General features: G+C 46.5%; 1 non-coding gene across 1 annotated transcript; it reads left to right on the top strand.

The window, feature by feature from the left end:
* The first annotated feature begins 3,448 nt into the window (after positions 1 to 3,448).
* LOC114815800 lies at positions 3,449 to 3,586 on the top strand. Its single transcript, XR_003763601.1, has one exon. It is a non-coding gene; the product is annotated as a small nucleolar RNA SNORA7 (small nucleolar RNA).
* The last annotated feature ends 16,033 nt before the right edge of the window (positions 3,587 to 19,619 follow it).

The following is a 19,619-nucleotide window of genomic DNA, read 5'->3' as shown; positions in this document are numbered from 1 at the left end:
CACCTTCCTCTTGCTTTAATAATAATAATGTTGGTATTTGTTAAGCGCTTACTATGTGCCGAGCACTGTTCTAAGCGCTGGGGTAGACATAGGGGAATCAGGTTGTCCCACGTGGGGCTCACAGTCTTAATCCCCATTTTACAGATGAGGGAACTGAGGCCCAGAGAAGTTAAGTGACTTGCCCACAGTCACACAGCCAACAAGTGGCAGAGCTGGGATTCGAACTCGTGAGCCCTGACTCCAAAGCCCATGCTCTTTCCACTGAGCCACGCTGCTTCTACTGATCTCCTTTCCTCCTCTCTCTCCCCTTTCCCATCCATACTTCACTCTGCTGCCCGGATCATTTTTTCAAAAGCAGCTCAATCCACGTCTCTCCTCTCAAGAACCTCCAGTGGTCACCCAACCACCTCCGCATCACACAGAAACTCCTTACCTTAGGCTTTTAAATAGCCATCACCTTGCCCCCTGTTATCTTACCTAGTGGATTTCCTCCTACAACCCAGCCCACATACTCCGCTCCTCTAATACCATCCGACTCACTCATAAACCTTGATCTCATGTCTATCTCATTCATTCATTCAGCCGTATTTATCGAGCGCTTACCTCGTGCAGAGCTCTATACTAGGTGCTTGGAAAGTACAATTCAGCAATAAAGAGAGCCGATCCCTGCTCAAAACGGGCTCACAGTCTAGAAGGGGGGAGATAGACATCAAAACAAGTAAACGGGCGTCAATAGCATCAATATAAATAAATAAAATTATAGATATATACAAATCAAAACTAGTAAAAGGGCATTAATATAAACAGAATTATAGATATATATGCCAACCTCTTGCCCATGTCCTCCCTCTGGCCTGGAACTTCCTCCCCCTTCATATTTGAGAGACCCGCACTCTCTCCTCCCTTCTTCCCTCCTTATCATCACTTCCAATCTTACATTTTCTAATGCCTCCCCTCCCGTTGGAGAAGGAGGAGGAAGAGAAGAAGAGAGGAAGAGGGAGGGCACGCGAAAGTGATGACGAAGGGCAGGCCCACTCTTCTCAAGACCTGTGCTGCATGAACTAAAGTGCGAGGCAGACATATTTCTTACGTTGTCAGCATCTCCCTTCCACCCATCAATAGGACACAATGTTTTATTCTTTTCCAAAAATAATTTGTCAAGTTTGCGTTCTTGCCCAGTTTACCGACCAGTCTTTGACCAAGATCACACGGCAGACAAGAGGTAGAGCTGCGATTAGAACCCAGGTCCTCTGCCTCCCAGGTTTGTGCTCTTTCCAGTAGGCTACCCCTCACTTTTCCTCTATCCCAGTGGACCCGTAAATAAGGCAATCTAGCAAGGGAAGAAATAACAAATGCTACAGACCATTTTAACACTTCTAAATTGTAGCTTTGCTCAAATCTGACCCACTGAAAACCAAAGCATCTCTACACCTCCTAACAATTCAGGATTTGCATTCGTCTAAGCCAGATGCTGTAGCCTGCTGTGTTTTCTGAATGGCATTTGTTAAGAGCTTATTATATATCAGCACTGCACGAAGCCTTGGAGTAGATACTTGGTAATTAGGTTGGACACAGGCCATATCCCTCAGGGGGCTCACAGTCTTAATCCCCTTTTTGCAGGTGACGTAGCTGAGGCACAGAGAAATGAAGTGACATGCCCAAGGTCACGAAGAAGACATGTGGCAGAGTGAGGATTAGAACCCAGGTCCTTTAGACCCCCAGGCCCGTGTTCTGTCCACTAGGCCATCTTCTCTCCCAACAGGATGGGTAAATTGATCCACATCTTCAGAAAATGACCCTTGTCACACGATCTACCCTGTTCTGGTCACTCCATTCTGCATCTTTTGACCCACAGCCAATAAACCATCAGTCTTAGTCATCGGACAGAGGTGGATTCATGTTTTCATCAGGACCTGGCCAGAAACACCTAATCCATTTTCTGCAGGGGAAAAGGAGTGTTCCCAGCCCTGAGACCAAGAATTCATTTTGAATTCCTTTCAGAATCAGTCAGTCATTTCCCACACCGACTTGAAGGTATTGCCAGTGAAATGTGGGTCTAGAGCACCTCAGCCTAATAAATTATTCTTATCCCTGCTTTCACAATTGCCTACTTGCTTGTGACTCTGGGCCGCGGCTGTGCAGAGAGATGTTTTCAGCTTGGTTCAATTCTGAATTGGCGCAGACATCTCGAGTGAAGTGCTGATTCGGAGACTGAATTGGAGGCCGATTCTGTCTCACCATCCCTCCTGCCTGAACCTCAGTCTCGCGACCGAAGGAAATGATGGAAAATAACAGGATCTGCTTTTTTTTTCTTTACTTAGTTTCCTTTCTCCCCTGTTCCGGGGATTGTTAGGTGGCCGAAGCATGATCCTTCTTCCAAATGGATTAGTGGAAAGGGAAATCAAAGAGGTGGACATTAAGCCCGGCTGCCTAATTTATTTTTACCACACCTGCTAGACAGAACCTAACTAGGTGACTTCCTGCAGATTTCTTGGCCGCATAATGAGTAGTGCAGAGCTCATTAGGAACCAGAAAATATTCATATTTCTCCATTAGCAACAAGTGTGAGGGCTGCAATTGGCTGGTTGTGCAGCAGAACACATTTTTGTTCAGCAGAACGCATTTGGGGTTTATGGCGGCTTCTGCTTTGGCATGTTATTGCCAAATGACCGGCAAAGGAGAAGAATAGGAAAATAAGCTCTAAAAGGAGAAGCAGCAAGGAGAAAGCACAGGCGGCAGAGTCAGAAAACCTGGGTTTTTAATCCCAGCTCTGCTATTTGTGTTCTGCGTGTCCTTGGTCAAGTCTCTTGTTGTCTCTGTGCTTTAGCTGCCTCCCCAGGAAAATGGGGATCCGATACCCGGTCTCCTGCCTAGTCCTTCTTCCGCATAGGGCTGAAAGTCTTAATTCACAGAGGAGGTAACCGAGGCACGGTGAAGTTAAGCGACTTGCCCAAGTCACATGGCAGGCAAGTGGTGGAGGTAGGGTTAAAATCCAGGTCCTATGACTCCCAGACCCATGCTCTATCCACTAGGCATCACTGCTTCTCACTGAAATCATTGTGAGAGCTCACTGCCTAGCCCGTACCCTTCCCAGAGTATATCTGTCGTTCAACTTGGAAAATAACACCACTGGCGAGGAGATCTTGGCCATGGGTGTGAATGAGGCAAAATAAATCAGTGCAGGATTGGCCCAAACTCATGTCTCGTTAACAAGTAAGGATGGATTCTTGTTGTCCCATTGATTGGTGACCGATCAGTCAATCAATGGTATTTACTGAGTGCTTCCTCGGTGATATCGTACTAAGTGCGTGGAAGTGTTCAGCAGTGTTAGTTTACCTGCCCTTTAGGAATTTATAGTCTAGTGGGGGGAGATGGACCCTGAATTAAGTTACGGATAGGACAGTGTCACGGACATGTACGGAATATACGTCCATAAGTTCTATGGCCCCCCTTCTCAGGATCGCACCAGGAGAGTTTGCAGTACTCTACCAGTCTGGGCTAGAGGAGGGAGAGTCAAGCAGAGGCCTACACATTCCATTCCTAGGTTGGGCAGTGGCTAGTAAGTGGAAGACAATCTGCTACAAGTCCAAACTCACCTGTACTGGGCAGCAGCGACCTGGGAGAGAGTCGAAGGCGGAGACTCAAGTTAACTGAGCGGAAGAAGGCAGTGGTGAACCACTTCAGGATTTTTCCCAAGGAAACTCTAGGGATACACTACCAGAATGACTGCAGATGGAGAGCGGGGCATTCCGGGAGAGATGTGTCCATGGAGTCGCTACGGGTCGGAGACGACTCGACAGCGTAAGACAAGATGAAAACTCTTCGGGGGAGGGGGCGTTAAAAATCCAGTGTTTAAGTGAAGCGGAACCCCTGAAGGGGTGGTAAAGATGATTGGATTAATCAGGGAAAGAAGAGATGTGATTTCGGGGGTTCTTTGGAGATGGGCAGAGCAGCGATCCGCTGGATGGGAAGGAGGAAGGAGTTCCAGTCAGGAAGGAGAGATGGGCAGCGGGAGAGTTGAGTATGAGGCACGGTGAGTAGGTTGGCATGAGAGAAACAAAGTGTGTGAGCTGGGGTCTAGTGGCAGAGTATCGTGGCTCAGTGGAATGAGCCCGGGCTTGGCAGTCAGAAGTCACCGGTTCGAATCCCGGCTCTGCCACTTGTCAGCTGTGTGACTGTGGGCAAGTCACTTCACTTCTCTGTACCTCGGTTCCCTCATCTGGAAAATGGGGATTAAGACTGTGAGCCTCACGAGGGACAACCTGATTACCCTGTATCTACCCCAGTGCTTAGAACAGTGCTGCACATAGTAAGCGCTTAAATTCCAACATTATTATCTTTCCCAAAGGGGGAAAAAAAATAGATTCAACTGAGAGTACCCAAAATAATCAAAATGAATACATCCATGAATAAACAAGCGAAAAGGTGGCTGATGGGAGACTCCGTTCAGGGAGCTGGAGATGATCTGGGCCTGCTTCCTGGTGGAGGGGGATTGGGAGGCTTCGAAGGAAGGAAGAGGGGTGCTTTGCTACATTTGAGGTGGGTTGGAGCTCCTATAAGGGGAAAGGGTTTGTGCAGTAGGTTGGAGAGGGTTGCGAGTGAGGAGCAGCTGGGGGAAAGGAGGGGAATCTTGGGAGGATCCAAGAATGCGAGCTGGGTTGTAGTGGGAGAAAAGAGTAGAAAGATGATGAGAAGAGAAAGGAGAAGAAAAGCTGCTAGGCCTAGTGGAGAGACTGTGAGCCTGGGGGTTAGAGGGCCTGGAATCCTATCCTGGATCTTTATTATTTTTTAAATGGTATTGGTTAAGTGCTTACTGTGTACCAGACACTGTACTAGGCTCTGGGGCAGATGCAATATAATCAGATTGGACACGGTCTCTGTCCCACATGGTGCTCGTAGTCTTAATCCCCATTTTACAGATGAGGTAACTGAGTCACAGAGAAGTGAAGTATCTTGCCCAAGTGACAACAGACAAGTGGAAGAGGTAGGATTAGAATCCAGGTCTTCTGATTCCCAGGACCAGGCTCTTGCCACTAGGCCAGGCTTCTTCTCTAATTGGCTCTGCCGTTCGTTCGCTGCGTGACCTCAGGCAAGTCATATTACTTCTCTATGCCTCAGTTTCCTCAAATGTAAAATGGGGATTAAATACCTGTTTGCCCTCCTACTTAGGCTCTGAGCCCCATGTAGGACAGGAACTGTGTCCAACCTGATTAACTTGCATCTACTCCAGCGCTCAGAGGACTGGAAAGTGCTGTAACAAATATAATAATAATAATAATGATAGTAATAATAAAGGCAAGAAGGAAGCAACTCATGGAAAGATTTCTCCTAAGGATTTTTATGTTTTGTGGTAAGTTTAGGGGTGGGACATGACAGGAGGAGCCAAGTTAATTTAAATTCTAGCAAAAAGCTATTGAAGAACAGGGATGAAATTGCCTCCATTCTGTCGGTACTCGGAGTACCCAGAATCCAAGGAATATTAAGTCATCGTACTAACAACGTGGCAAAATGAGATGAGGCTTATTCTTTGGAGTAAAGAAATGCAGCCTAACCTCATTTCCCTGCTGCCGTAACTGATATGCTGAGGCAATTCACCTTCTCCCAGAACCGCTGTCCTGCAAAGGTCACGGGGGCGGAAACCTTATAGCCAGTTTCTTGGGCCTTGAATCCTAACTGAGCCCGAGACGGACGAACAGCCAGCGGAGTCACTTCTCTGTTCCCGCACAAGTGCGTCTCCCAACGGGGCTGATTCTAGCAAGTTGAGGCTGGACCTCAAACAGAGCAGTGTGGAGCAGAGAGGATCAGGGCAGAACAGAGATTAGAGCACAGCAGAACGACACACCTTCTCTCACACTTCTTCCTCACAGCCCTCTCATGCAGCAGTGCAGTACACACATTCTACATTCTAGACAGAGATAGAGCTGAGGCTTGAAGAAAGGAGAAATCAGGATGGAGAGACAACAGGGAACAAGGAAACCGATTCTACCTCAGGTGTGCCTCCTTTGTCTTCCTTCTTCCTCATTTCCAGCTAAGGCTCCTAGGATGGACTGGCCCTCCATTAATCACCTGGATGGGATCAGGCTACTAGGGCAGGAATGTTACCTATTCCAACTTAAAAAGTCAAGTTAGTATCAGAAATGGAATGATGAGCTGCCCGTACTTCGTTCCAGGAGAAACCACCATGGCCATGTTCTACGTTTTGTACCTTTCTGTGCCCATCCTAGCACAACGTATCATAAATCCGCTCTTCTCTCCCCTGTAGTCCTCAGGTAACAACTGCTTCTGCTACTATTACTACTAGTACTACTACTAATAATGATAATAGCAATAATAATAACGGTGGTATTTGCTAAGCCCTTACTAAGCCCTGTGCTAAGGGCTGAGGTCGAGAGAAGATAATCGTCTCCCCCGATTAGACCGTAAGCCCGTCAGAGGGCAGGGACTGTCTCTATCTGTTACCGATTTGTACATTCCAAGCGCTTAGTACAGTGCTCTGCACATAGTAAGTGCTCAATAAATACTATTGAATGAATGAATAATCAGATGGGGAAAAAGTTGCCCCTGTCCCACCCCAGGCTCCACAGTCTAAGAGGGAGGACGAATAGGGATTTCAACCCCATTTTATGGACGAGTAGCCCGAGGCACAGGTAATAATAATGATAATTGTGGTATTTGTTGAGCCCTTACTATGTGACGGACACTGGGGCAGATACAGGCTAATCAGAAGGGACATAGTCCCTGTCCTTTATGGGGCTCACACTCTTAATCCCCAGATGGGGTAACTGAGGCACAGAGAAGTGAAGTGACTAACCCGAAGGTCCCAGCAGACAAGTGGCAGAGACAGGATTAGAACCCAGGTCCTTCTGACTCCCAGGCCAGTGCTTTATCCACTAGGCCGTGCTAGTGTTTAATAAATACTATTATGATTATTATTACTATTTCTTTCTCCTATCTGTAGCGTAGAGTAGAATCCGCCTCGTCTGCTTGGCAAGGTCAGAGCCAGTTCTCCGAAAACCCAGAGGGGGTCACGTTTTTGAGGGACCTCAACGTTAAGGAAAATGCAGTCTGTAATGTGCATGTCGGTATCACTGCTGCGTGTGTGAGCCAAACCATTTCTTCCAACTTCGCCTTGTGTTCATCATTTGCATCTGCAATGGTATTCATTCAATAGTATTGAGCACTTACTATGTGCAGAGCACTGTACTAAGCGCTTGGAATGTACACTTGGGCAACAGAGAGAGACAGTCCCTGCCCAACGACGGGCTCACGGTCTAATCGGGGGAGACAGACGGCAGAGCAAAACAGAACGAAAGAAAAGCAAGACAACATTATCACGATAAATAGAGTCAAGGGGATGTACACCTCCCTAACAAAATAAATAGGGTAATAAAAATATAGAGAGAAATGAGGTTTAAAAAAATATAGAAATGAGTAAAAATCTATACCAATGAGATTTGGGTGCTTGTATACAGAGCACTTTAAGTTGGGACCAGAGCACTGGGAAAGCGCATCAAAGATAAAAGACACTACCCCTGAGCTTATCTCACAGTTTCAAATTTGGCGTTAGTGGAAACGTTTCTCTTAGGCATTTACTTCAGAAAGACCAATTTTCATTCAACAGCCTGAAAGCCAGTAGGCTACGCCTGAAGGAAAATCAGGTGACCGTGCGGTTGCCGCACATTCTAAATACACAGGTTGTCCGTTGTGTCATGGCTTTGCCTGTGGTTTTCCTGGAAAGATCCAAAGGGTGAGAATGAGTAATTGTTCCTTCTCTGAGTGAAACAAGCCCTGTTGGACTATAGGAAGCTGGGCAGCAGGCCGTCTCCCCTTATTCCCCAAACTGAAATCGGCGGTCCTGGACTGGAGATGTAAGGATTCGAATCCAAATGGAAAATAGGAATCGCCTCCCTGGGCGCTTGCCTTGATCATGGCAAATGTACACGGCCATCAGGGCTACCGTCATTCTTTATTGAGTGCTGACTGGGTCCGGAGCGCTGTACTAAGTGCCGTTTGTCCAGGTCATTTGCGAGTCTTTTGTCAATTCCGTCTGTACTTTGGGGCCCTGCTTGGTTGATGTTCGTACAGCTGTTCCCTTCATGACCTCTTTTTGGTATGCTGCTGCTTTCCATCTTGGAATTCTTCCTATCCTAGAGAGCGGCTTATTTCCTTCCCCGGTCACCTCCGTCTTCTTTTTATTAAAATCGAAATAAACATTGGTCCAAAAAACATTTCCCTGGTTCCCAGTCCTTTCTACTGGGGACAGCATTGATGGCTCCTTTATATTTGATTTGTTTAATCATGGAGTCCTAAAAAGGAAACCTAGTCATTACCTCTAAACCCCCACCAATGGAGTCCGTGTATTGCCGATTTGTACGTTCCAAGCGCTTAGTACAGTGCTCTGCACATAGTAAGCGCTCAATAAATACTATTGAATGAATGAATGAATGAATTATAAGCCCCTTGAGGGCCTAAATCTATTGTCCTCTCCCAAATATTTAATAGAGTGTTCTGCATAGAATAAACATTCAAGAAAGGGTATTGGACTGAAGTGATGATTGTTCTAGTGACAGTAGATTAGCCGTGCTCCACAACCTCATTATGATTGTCCAGTTTTAGAACCAGAAGCAGTGGAGTCTAGCGGAAGGCAAGCCGGACTGGAAGTCAGAGGACTTGGGCTCTAATCCTGCCGCCATCCCTTACCTGCTGCTTGACCTTGGGCAAGTCGCTTAACTTCTCTCAACCCGAGTTTCCTCATCTATGAAACAGGGATTCGATCCCTATTCTCCCTCTCCCTTAGACAGTGAACCCAAAATGGGACAGGGACGTCATCTGATCCCATTACCTCAGTGCTTAGTATGATGCTTGACCCTTACTGAGCGCCGAGAAAATTACCACTATTATTAATTAATTAATTCATGTTCTGGAGGCAGGTAGAAGATGCCCTTGCAACTTGTCAGGCAGGCAGATGAGTCCCTGGCTTTATAGTCACGCGAAGGAGAAAGCTGCTCTGTTTACTTGGTCTAATGTGATCTGAATTCTGATATTATTTTGATGGCTCACTCTCAGCCACCTCTATCTCACCTGGGCTGTCCTAAGTAGCAGGCTAAGAAAAATGATTTGGGGGCAATTTCAACTCTGGCTTACCATATGGATGGGCTTCACCAGGATTGGAGAAGCAGCATGGCCTTGTGGCAAGAGCACGGGCTCGGGAGTCGGAGGCCATGGGTTCTAATCCCGGCTCCGTCGCTTGTCCGCTGTGTGATCTTGGGCCCGTCACTTAACTTCTCTGTGCCTAAGTTACCTCATCCGTAAAACGGGGATTGAGACTGTGAGCCTCACTTGGGACAACCTGATTACCTTGTATCTACCCCAGCATTTTAAACAGTGCTTAGCACATAGTAAGTGCTTAAAAATAGCACAAGTATAATTATTTTATTTAGAGTGGCTCTTGAAGAGGGCTGTGATGATTTTGGGAGATGCTATTAACCTGTTCAACTGAAGAATCTAACACCCGCTACTCAATCAATCAGTGGTATTTTTTGAGCGCTTGCTGTGTGCCGTCCAACTGTTCTAAGTGCTTGGAAAAGTACAATCCGGTAATCGATCACTGAGATTGATTGAGCTCTTCTTGTATACAGAATACTGTACTCAGCACTTGGGAAAGTACAATTCAGTACTTAATTAACGGTATTTATTGAGCGACCCTCTCGGGGTGGCACCCAGAGTGTTTCTAGCACTCTAGCAGTCTCGACTACAGGAGGGAGAGTCAAGCAGAGGACTAGCCATTCCATTCCTAGTTTGGGCAGTGGCTAGCGAGCGGAAGGCCGTCTGCTACAAGGCAAAGCTCACCTGTGCTGGGCAGCAGCGGCACGGGAAAGAGTCGAGGGCGGAGACTCAAGTTTACTGTGTGGAAGAAGTCACTGGTAATCCACTTCCGTAGTTTTCCCAAGAAAACCCTCCGGATCCACTACCAGAACCGATTGCAGATGGAGGTGGGATGCTCTGGGAGAGATGTGTCCACGGCGTCGCTATGGGTCGGAGACCACTCGACGGCATAAGACAAGATTTACTGAGTGCTTTAGTGTGTGAAGAGCACTGTAGAAAGTGCTTGGGAAAGTACAGTTTAGTAATCAATCAGTGGTATTTATCGAGTGCTTTATTGCATGCACAACACTGTGCTAAGCCCTTGAGAAAGTACAATCCAGGATCAATCCTTGGAATTTACTGGGCATTTATTTCATGAAACACTGTACTAGGCTCTTGGTAAAGTGCAATACAGTAATCAATCAATGGTATTTATTGAGCTCTAACTGTATGCGGAGCATTTACTCAGAGCTTGGGAAAGAACAATTTGGTAAATGATATTTATCGAGTGCTTATTGTGTTATCTAGCCCTGTTACTAGATGCTTGGGAAAGCACTATTCAGTAATCAATCATTGGTATTTATTGAGCACTTATTATGTACACAATACAGTACTAAACACTTGGGAGAGTACAATAGGCAAAAATACTTGTGGCATTTGTTGAGCAATTACTATGTAAGCGTGGGGTAGAAACAAGTTAATCCATTTAGACACAAGGCCCTGCTCCATACAGAACTCACAGTTTAAATAGGAGGGAGAACAGGGATTGAACCCCCACTTTATAGATGAAGACACTGAGGCACAGAGAAGTGATTTGCTCAAGGTCACATAGCAGACAAGTGGCATAGGTAGAATTAGAACCCAGGTTCTAACCCCAGGTCCACCTGGCATTTACCTGTTGTGGACCTTGGACAAGTCCCTTCAGTTCTCTGAGCTCCAGTTCCCTCCTCTGTAAAATGGGGATTCAATACCTGATCTCCCTCCTATTTATGGGTCTATCATATTGTTGTATTTCTCTCCCAAGCACTTAGTACAGTGGTCTGCGCACAATAAGCGATCAATAAACACAGTTGACGACTGACCGACTAGACTGTGAACCCATGTGGGACCCGATTTTCTCCTGTCTACCCATTTCCAGTGACGATGTATGGATCTGAGAGCTGGTCGGTGAAAATGCAGGATAGAAAGAACACCAACTCTTTCGAAATTTGGTGTTGGAGCGGCTTCGGCAAATACCATGAATTGCCCGAAAACCGAACAAATGGATTTTAGAGCTAATTAAACCAAAGTGGTCTTTGGAAGGCCAAATGACTTGACTTAGATTAGCATATTTTGGACACATAAGCAGGAGGACTAATTTTCTGGAGAAGGCTCTAATGCTAGGAAAAGTCCAGGGAAAACATGGAAGAGGCAGCATGGCAGCTAGATGGACAGAGACCACAAGAGTGATAACGGAAGAGCCATTAGAAAGGTTGCGGATTATGGCGGCGGACCAGACATTCTGGAGAAAGTATATCCAGTGAGTCACTATGAATTGGAAACGACTCGATGGAACTTAATAATAATTACAATAATAATAATGATCCCGGTACTTAGTACAGTGCTTGGTATAGAGTAAGCGTTCAATAAATATCACAACTGTTAAGGATAATAATAGTCATGATAATATTTGTCAAGTGCTTTGTATGTGCAAGGTACTGTAGCTAAGGCTGGGGTAGATACAAGATAATCAGGTTAGGCGCACACAGGGCTCACAGTCTTAATTCCCATTTTACAGATTAGGTAACTGAGGCCCAGAGAAATGGAATGAATTGACCAAGGTCACACAACAGACAAGTGGCAGAGCTTAGAACCCAGGCTGTCTGCCTTCCAGGCCCTTACTCTTTCCACTAGGCCACCGAGCTACAGAATGGGTGAGTTTCGGAGCAACCGAGCATACTCATTCCTGAGGGTGAACTGACGATTTCACGCTTTCACCAATTCATCAGCCCTCTGCTCTCTCCCCAGAGAATCTGGAGGAACGGCAGGAGTAAATGGCCCACCCCAAATCTCCAGGTTCCCCTGGGAGATTTTAAAAAGAACCCTCTCACAAACAATCCTAAATATCCTGTTTTATAAGGAAAGGAGAAACTCAGGTAGAGAGAGAAAAGGTTCAAGTGGAAAGATGAAAGGAAAAATCAGCGTAGCGACCGTTTTGAAGTCAGAATAAATTCCTACCTGTCTAATATATTGGATCCGAGTCAGCTCTAAAGTAGAAATAAATAGCCCACTTTACCTGCTGTTTCTCTGAAGACTGCGTCTTTGTTCTCCGATCGGGAGAAGGAAATGGAATTGGCAGCATCAGACCAAACTCGGTGTGAAAAAACAAAAATCGAAAATAAATGAATGAAACATTGAAAACGAGACAGGAAAGGGAAATCATCGAAGGATAGTTGGGCCGATCTCCCGCGGCAGAGCAGACGGTATGCTGTTGCTGAATGGTAATAGAAAAATAGTTTCTAATCCATGGTCACTAGAGCCGTTGCCCTTGGCTTTGACACCTTTACACTCACTCTCTCCAGACATGGGCTAATTTCACATTTTCCCTTTCAGCCTCCAAAAAAATGGCTCATGGGAGGTTCAAACTACTTGACCAAGACATCACTTGATTGAGTCAAAGGAAGAGACGCGGTTTGAAAAGTCGGGATTATGATCAAATTGGAAATACCCTGTCTCAAAATTGTTTTAGACATAAAGGAAAATAACATCTCCACAAAAAGGAAAGTAAATCATAGAGATTTGGAATACCGTGCGCTGCTCGATCGGAAGACGTAGACATAGACGATTCCTGTTGGGATTTAGATTTGGAGCAATTGAAGTTGTGTATCAGATTAGTTACCACAATGTCAGTGCGTACGCTGAGGCATGAAGAAGTCATGGATCACCATTAATTTAGTCTTTGTAAGAATTTGCTTTAAATGTAATTAGGTCAGTGATTAGGACTTTCGGTTGACTAATCCATAGCTGATATCATATTCTGCTCTTTTTTTTGCACTGTCAAAAAGTCTTTATGAATTGCTGATGGAATATTGATTTGCTATTTGGTATGCTCTTCCTTTAAATGTAGAATTTTGAAGCTACATATCATTAGAGAAGCAGCCTGGCCTAGTGGAAAGAGCCCAGGCTTGGGAGTCAGAGGTCGCGGGTTCTAATCCCGGCTCTGCCACTTATCAGCTGGGTGACTTTGGGCAAGTCACTTCCCTTCTCTAAGTCTCAGTTCCTTCATCTGTAAAATGGGGATTAAGTCTGTGAGCCCCAGGTGGGACAAGTTGATTACTCTGTATCTATCCCAGCGCTTAGAACAGTGCTTGGCACATAGCAAGCGCTTAACAAATGCCATCGTTATTATTACATATAGCCTTTCATCCAATGGGCCTACACCACTTTTTTATAAAATCCCCTGGGACAGAAGACTGTTCCATCTGATTATATTCTATCTACCCTGTAGTGAGCACATAACAAATACCACAATTACTTTATTATTACATATACGGGCAACTCAGCCATCATGGTTGATAGCAATTTAAATAAGCAGGGAGAGAATAGTGCACTTACCCATGACGATAAACTGAATTTTAGTTTCGCAACATAGTCCTAAATCTCCATACGCTAAGGCCTTAGGGTGAATGAATTATTGTCCTTATTTTTCCCGTGGCATGTCATTTAAGGAAATCAAATGCCAACTTTAAGAATAACAGTAATGCCAAGAGGAATGGTATATGTTAAGTGCTTACTATGTGTCAGGCACTGTTCTAAGTGCTGGGGTAGGTACAAGATAATCGGTTCGGGCACAGTTCACGTCCCACATAGGGCTCACTGTCTTAATCCTCAGTGTACAGATGAGGGAACTGAGGTACAGAGAAGTAAAGTGACTTGCCCAAGGTCACACAGCAGACAAGCGGCAGAGCTGGGATTAAAGCCCAGGTCCTTCCGACTCCCAGGCCTGTGCTCTATCCGTTAGGCCGCGCTGCTTCTCTGTGCCAGGTACCATGGTAGATACAAAATTGGACCCAGTCCCTGTCTTACATAATAATAATAATAATGTTGGTATTTGTTAAGCACTTCCTATGTGCAGAACACTGTTCTAAGCGCTGGGGTAGGTATAGGGTAATCAGGTTGTCCCACGTGAGGCTCACAGTCTTCATCCCCATTTTCCAGATGAGGGAACTGAGGCACAGAGAAGTGACTTGCCCACAGTCACACAGCTGACCAGTGGCAGAGGTGGGATTTGAACTCATGACCTCTGACTCCCAAGCCCGGGCTCTTGCCACTGAGCCACGCTGCTTCCCGTGACCTTACTCCTTACCGAGGGCAGGGCCCTATACTAAGCCCTCGTCCTACCTTTTGCTGTCGAGTTGTCTCCGGCCCATAGCGACGCCACGGACACATCTCTCCCGGAACGTCCCACCTCCGTCTGCAGTCGTTCCCGGAGTGAATCCAGAGAGTTTTCTTGGTAAAAATCTGGAAGTGCTTTACCATCACCTCCTTCTGCACGGTAAACTCGAGTCTCCGCCCTTGACTCTCTTCCATGCCGCTGCTGCCCAGCACAGGGGAGTTTTGCCTTGTAGCAGACGGCCTTCCACTCGCTAGCCACTGGCCAAGCTAGGAATGGAACGGACAGGCCTCGGCCTGACTCTCCCTCCCGTAGTCGAGACTGGTAGAGGACTGGAAACTCCCCAGGTGTGACCCTGAATGCGGTATACGAAGCCCTTGGTAAAGGCTAAATCAACAGAGTCTGTAGACACGATCCCTCTCCATAAGGAGTTTACGGTCTAGAGGAGAAGCCTACGTGCTAATACGTTTAATATGAAATTTAGTTTTCCCAGTTTTGAAGTCGGTAGGAAAACGCTTCCCCGCTCTTCTCCGGTCGGCTCCGGACCTACCAACGGACTATAAAATGGCCCCTGACCTGTGTCCGGGAGGATGAGGGGACAACCGACCCCTCGTAGCTGCCACTTGTCAGCTGTGTGACTGTGGGCAAGTCACTTAACTTCTCTGTGCCTCAGTTCCCTCATCTGGAAAATAGGGATGAAGACCGTGAGCTTCATATGGTACAAACCGATTATCCTGTATCTACGCCAGCGCTTAGAACAGTGCTCTGCACATAGTAAACGCTTAACAAATAACATTATTATCATCATTTGAGCTCGACCACCTGCCTTACTCTTCCTGGGGCTCCGAGAAGGCCCGCTTTTTCACAAGTTATTACCTACGCTTCTGTTGCCCCACGGCTGGGATAGACTTGTTCGGGCTCTGTTTTATGCGACTTCGGGTGTGCGTGTGCCGGGGAGCGTTAGCAAGTGGAAGAACTTACTGTACTTCTGCAAAGAAAATTTCAACACTCCGTGTTCTAGCTTTTAAATTAATGTTAAATGAGGGCCATTTCGCTTGAACATTTGATGCGGGCGTTTGAGCTCTAAAATCACTAGGATGTGTGAAAAGAGACAAATCCTCCGTAATCTAAAAGCAGCAGAGCCCTGCTTGCTCATCATCTAAAAGCTGGAGGGAACAGAGCTGTAGAAGTTAAAGCAGCGAAGTCTGAAACAGAGCAGGGGAACTTCCTTTAGGAAAACAGGACATGGGGCTGGAAATTTGGAGAGTGGGAAGAGCTGTTCCTGCACAAGGGTTACTGTATTTTTCCAGCTGGGAAAAAACTGTTATAGTAGACCCAGGAATCAGTCAATCAATCTGTGGTATTTATTGAGCTCTTACTGTGTCCAGAGCACTGCACAGACAGCTTGCGAGAGAATAATAATAATGATAATGATGTTGGTATTTGTTAAGCGCTTACTATGTGCAGAGCACCGTTCTAAGCGCTGGGGTAGATGCAGGGTAATCAGGTTGTCCCACGTGAGGCTCACAGTCTTAATCCCCATTTTACAGATGAGGGAACTGAGGCACTGAGAAGTGAAGTGACTTGCCCGAAGTCACACAGCTGACATGTGGCGGGGCTGGGATTAGAACCCATGACCTCTGACTCCTAAGCCCCTGCTCTTTCCACTGAGCCACCCTGCTTTGACCTCTGACTCCTAAACCCGGGCTCTTTCCACTAAGGCACGCCGTTGTGTGGCCTGGGGCGAGTCACTTCACTTCTCCAGGCCCCTTTTCTCATCTGTCAGATGGAGATGAAATAAGTAACCATTCTCCCTCCCCCTTAGACTAAGAGCACCACGTGGGTCGGGGACGTGAGTTCTGATCTGATTATCCTGTATCTCTCCTAGTCTCTGGCATGTAGTCAGAGCGAATAACTCTGTTATTAAGAATCTGTTCTTGCTTTTAAATCCTGGAAAGGGGAGGATCCTTTGTAATATGTCTAGCAACTGTACAAACCTTTTACAACCCTCCATTAACTCACTGCGGGATATTGGTCGTTACTGCTTTTAACGTCTTAAACGCCGCCGATTCCTCCTCTGAAACTGTAACCTCGTTGTGGGCAGGAACCATTTCTCCTGATTTCACTGTATTGTTCTCTGGGAAGCAGCGTGGCTCAGTGGGAAGAGCCCGGGCTTTAGAGTCAGAGGTCATGGGTTCAAATCCTGGCTCTGCTACTTGGCAGCTGGGTGACCTTGGGCAAGTCACTTAACTTCTCTGTGCCTCAGTTCGCTCACCTGTAAAATGGCGGTGAAGACTGTGAACCTCACGTGGGACAACCTGATTACCCTGTATCTACCCCAGCGCTTAGAACAGTGCTCGGCACATAGTAAGCGCTTAACAAATACGAATACCAACCTTATTATGAGTTCTAATCCCAGCTCCATTTGTCAGCTGTGTGACTTTGGGCAAGTCACTTGACTTCTCCGTGACTCAGTGACCTCATCTGTAAAATGGGGATGAAGACTGTGAGCCCCACATGGGCCAACCTGCTGACCTCGTATCTACTCCAGTGCTTTGAACAGAGCCTGGCGCCTAGTAAGCGCTTAAAAACACCATCATTATTGTTATTATTATTAGATGGTGGAGCCTGGATAAGAATTTAGGTCTCTGTCTCTCTGTCTTGTGCTCTTTCCACTAAGTTATTTTGCTTCTTAATCTTACCGGTGGTATTGTTAAGCACTTACTGTATGCCAAGCCCTGTATTAAGTGCTCAGTAGGTACAAGATTATCAGGTTGAACATGATAATAAACAGGAACAGGTCTCTGTCCCGCATCAGGCTCTCGTTCTAAATCGGAAAGAGTAGGATTTAGTCTTCATTTTCCAGATGAGGAAACTGAGACCCAGAGAAGTGAAGCGACTAGCCCGAGTTACCCAGCGGGCAGGTGGTGGAGGTGGGATTAGAACTCAGGTCCTCTCTGACTCCCAGGCTCATGCGCCTTCTCCTAGACCATGCTGCTTCTCTATTTTGAAAAGAATAATCTAAAATCTATCCTGGTGTGAGTCACCAGGATTTCCCAGTGGAGTTCTCTCAACTCCAAGACCCTGACCTGCCTAGGGCGTATCTTCTGTTAATATAGCATTCCAAATCTAGCTAAATTCTTAGCGGAGCCTCAGACACCCTAGGGTAGAGATAAGCATATGTGCATGGGTGTGAAATCCCTTCCCTTCTGTCTTTCCAAATATCACTCCGAACTAGATCTGGTTGGTTCACAGATTGGTGAGCCGGGGGCAGAAATCTAACAAAAGTTCCGTTACTTAGCCCCCTCGGGATAGGGCCAATTAGTTCATTAATCAGAATTTATTTATAATAATGTCTGTCTCCCCCCGCTAGACGTTAAGTTTGTTCTGGGTAGGGAACGGGTCTACCAGCTCTGTTATACTGTACTCTCCGGCGAGCTTAGTCGAGTGAATTCATAAGGGCCAGGGAAGCGGCACGGTGGAGTCGATAGAGCACGGGCCTGGGAGTCAGAAGGTCGTGGGTTCTAATTCCATCTCTGCCACTTGTCTGCCGTGTGACCTTAGGCAAGTCACTTCACTTCTCTGGGCCTCGGTTATCTCGTCTGATTGAGACTGTGAGTCCCACACGGGACCGGGACTAACCCAGTTTGCTCGTATCCACCCCTGCGCTTAGAACAGTCTCTGGCACATAGGAGGCATTTAGCAAATACTATTGTTATTATATGGGCAGGGATTGTCTCTATCTGTTGCCAAATTGTACATTCCAAGCACATAGTACAGTGCTCTGCACATACTAAGTGCTCAATAAATACTATTGAATGAATATTATGAATATCGGGAAGCAGCGCGGCTCAGTGGAAAGAGCCCGGGCTTCGGAGTCAGAGGTCGTGAGTTCGACTCCTGGATCTGCCACTTGTCAGCTGTGTGACTGCGGGCAAGTCACTTCACTTCTTTGGGCCTGTTACCTCATCTGTAAAATGGGGATTAACTGCGGGCCTCACGTGGGACAACCTGATTACCCTGTACCTACCCCAGCGCTTAGAACGGTGCTCTGCACATAGTAAGTGCTTAACAAATACCAGCATTATTATTATGATGATGTCTGCTAATTCTCTTGAATTGTGCTCTCTCAAGGGCTTAGGACAGTGCTCTGCACACAATAAGCCCTCAATAAATATCATTTTTTGAAAAAAAAAAGAGAAATTCCCGCTAAGAGTGTCCAGCAGAAAGAGGTATGTCTGTAGAGAGACAGTGCTTACAATAGGAATACAATAGAATATCTCCTCTAGGCTCTAAGCTCCCCTTTAGACCGTAGGCTCGTTGCGGGCAGGGAATGTGTCCACCAACTCTGCTCTTTTGGATTCTCCCAAGTGTTTAGTGCAGTGCTCTGCACACACCAAGCACTCAATGACGACCGCTGATTGATTAGCAGAACTGATCCGCCACTCATCAATATAGGCGAGAATTTTGCCGTCCCGGAGCTTTTGTTGAAAGGAAAGGCGTGTTTACTAGTCACATCAGATCTGCTAGGAGTTTTTACAGCCTGCTTCTGGGGAGAGCCGACAGCTTGAAGCCTAAAGAACAGACATTTCAGAGGGAGCTCACCGGGGAAAGGAGCAGAAGCCGACAGAAGGGCGGAAGCTTGCGGGGCGGGCAAGTACGACGCACTGTCCTGCCCAAGACTCAAATAATGAAAACTTCTCCAAAACTGGTCCACACATCAAGCTCGTCCTGGAATGATGAATACCATCCATGCCACAGCATTTCTGTTCGCATCTATTAATTATATATTATAAATTATTCATATTAATGTCAGTCTCCCCCTATAGACTGTAATAATAATGTTGGTATTTTTTTAAGCGCTTACTATGTGCCGAGCACTGTTCTAAGCACTGGGGTAGACACAGGGGAATCAGGTTGCCCCACGTGGGGCTCACAGTCTTAATCCTCGTTTTACAGATGAGGTCACTGAGGCACCGAGAAGTGAAGTGACTTGCCCAAAGTCACACAGCTGACAAGTGGCCGAGCCGGGATTCGAACTCAGGACCTCTGACTCCAAAGCCCGTGCTCTTTCCACTGAGCCACGCTGCTTCTCGTTGTGGGCAGGGAACTCCGTTGTATGATACTCTCATATCACGAGAAGCGGCACGGCTCAGCGGAAAGAGCCAGGGCTTGGGAGGCAGAGGTCGTGGCTTCTAGTCCCGGCTCCGACACTTTTCAGATGGGTGACTTTGGGCAAGTCACTTGACTTCTCTGTGCCTCGGTAACCTCATCTGTAAAACGGGGATGAAGAGTGTGAGCCCCACGTGGGACAACCTGATTATCTTGAATCTCCCCTAGGGCTTAGAACAGCATTTGGCACACAGTAAGCGCTTAACAGATA

Source organism: Ornithorhynchus anatinus, chromosome 12 (assembly GCF_004115215.2).
Source record: "Ornithorhynchus anatinus isolate Pmale09 chromosome 12, mOrnAna1.pri.v4, whole genome shotgun sequence".
NCBI lineage: Eukaryota > Metazoa > Chordata > Mammalia > Monotremata > Ornithorhynchidae > Ornithorhynchus > Ornithorhynchus anatinus.
This window is presented reverse-complemented; position numbering and strand designations above follow the sequence as displayed.